The sequence below is a fragment of the Pinus tabuliformis genome, chromosome Q, assembly GCF_031772625.1.
Source record: "Pinus tabuliformis cultivar Carrire ecotype Pingquan chromosome Q, CPIR1, whole genome shotgun sequence".
Lineage (NCBI taxonomy): Eukaryota > Viridiplantae > Streptophyta > Pinopsida > Pinales > Pinaceae > Pinus > Pinus tabuliformis.
The window spans coordinates 968,020,187-968,022,353 of NC_142296.1; the positions used below are offsets into that span (position 1 = coordinate 968,020,187).

Sequence of the window (2,167 nt, forward strand, 5' to 3'; positions counted from 1 at the left end):
ACCTGTTCAGGTATTAACCTCTGGAGTCCATGAAGTAAACTCCGTTTGTAAATATCAGGTCTCTGTCCTCTTTTGTTTCAAAGAGAAAGGTGTAGTAACCCCTTCCACAAAATCGTATTGCTATCTTCCCTTGTGTGGTTTCATTCCAATTTCTTTCTACCCATTTTTGCATTGATTTGGGTGAAGGCCATAGGCCAGTGAACTGTCCAACGAGTACGCGTTTTGCGAGAGAGATGGCTGCTCTTCTTGGAAGTGCTGGAGGAAGAGAAATCTCTGGGATACTTTCAAGTTTCTTTACAAATTTATTGACCGATGGCCTGTTCCTTGGAGCTCCATTCTCTGCGATCAGAGATGCGAAGGCTTCTGTGTTTTCGTCATTCCCTGGCTGCAAGGAAGGGTGAGGATCTCCCTCCTCAAAGGGCTACATGGTCTGGTTGGCCTCAGCATCAGGAGGCTGCCGATAGAGGGATCTACAGGGGCAGTGGCGGCTAGGTTAGCACAGGCTCGGGCTGGGTTGTTGCGTGCGCGATTATTAAAAACTTGCGGTAAGATCCACCCCGGTGAGGGGATGGAGAGACTTAACCACGTGTGATAAGAAAGTCCGAAGACTATTCCCGTCCTTTTCAAGGGAGATGCCAACCATCTCTCCTTTCTACGAACACTTATGAGGAATATTATAAAACAATAGTTGTAATAATAAAATAGGATTAGATTACTTCAAATTTTAGAGGGAAAACAGAAAAAAACTATTTTTTCAACTTATCTCCCTACAGCTTCACTCAAATTTCGAACAGGAATACTCATTGGATGTGAAATTTAATTATCCATCCAAAGAGTACCCATGTTGCATACTTTCGATGGACCTTATTACACGAAAAATGATAAATAAATGAAAAAATGTGAATGCAATCACATTTTTCATGTATTTCTCATTTTCATGTAGTATGGATCATCAAAAGTATGCAACATGGGTAATCTTTGGATGGAGAATTAAATTCCACATCCAATGAGTGCTCCCACTCAAAAATTGAGTAAAGCAGTAGGGAGTTAAGTTGAAAATACAAGCTAAAAAAGTAGGGTTTTTTTTTTTTTTTTTTTTTACTCAAAAAATGGTGAATCATACCCCATGGTTGAAATCATCATCTTGAATCCTATTGGTTCTTATAAAGTTGATTTTTGTTGTACTTTTGTTTTGAGGCTCATTTTAGACCTCAAAATTTCTCTAATGTTAGCCTTCTACTGCTCTTTTCGTCCTACAAGATGATACCTACAACAGCTCAGTTTTCTGCCCGGTGAACAGAAGAATCTCGACATACTAAATCAGAGAATTAAACCTCCAAACTAGCACAAAAACCATCCAGAATTCTCCTCCTCTTCGCTGATTTATCCTTGCTCAAACTCGTCCCAAACAATCATGAGAAACAAACCCAAAACATACTTGTTTTCTCTCCTTCACTAGGCCTCTTAGAGCTATGACTGTCTCAAAGGTATTCTCCATGACAACTTGCACTTAGGATGTGTCAAATGAGGTTGCTCCTCTCTTTTATTTATATGTTTGCTTAAGGTGTGCAACAACTAACCCTTAGGAGCTTATTTCATGTCAAGCCTACATGAAACCTTTTTGCAAACCCACATAAAACACATAAAAATTCATTTCTCTTAATCCATAACTCCCCTCTTGGTGTTCTTGACAACCCCTTGCTCCTTTAAGGGTGCTCTACCATTTCCAAGGGTTAAATCATCAAATCTCTTCTTAGTTTTGGGCCCACCCCTTTGGGTACAAGACCCCTACCTTGGGTTCTTAGCCCACAAAGCCTTTTTGTGGTGCCAATTCCTCCATAACCCTATCTCCTAGAGTTTGGAGTACCTCCCAAGCTACCAATTTCAACATAACCAAGAGTTGTAATCCTCATATAATTATTTCTAAAGAGTTATTGTATGCCCCAAATGAACATTGTATCCAAAAGATGTGCCCCTGGAAAATTGATGTACCAACTAACCACCTCAGGGACTACAAACCTTTTGGCACTGTATCTTCTAGGGTTAGGGTTTTGGGCCTTTAGGTTTCTTTCTTTATGTTATAAGGTCATTCTTTCGACTTCTTGTAATAAATTTTTGCAATTGAGTGTACCATCATCTCTCTCTCTTTTTAAAGATAGCTACCACC

General features: G+C 39.7%; 1 non-coding gene across 1 annotated transcript; it reads right to left on the reverse strand.

The window, feature by feature from the left end:
- Nucleotides 1-534: 534 nt before the first annotated feature.
- Nucleotides 535-662, reverse strand: LOC149222704 (U6atac minor spliceosomal RNA). Its single transcript, XR_016249987.1, has one exon. It is a non-coding gene; the product is annotated as a U6atac minor spliceosomal RNA (small nuclear RNA).
- Nucleotides 663-2,167: the final 1,505 nt, after the last annotated feature.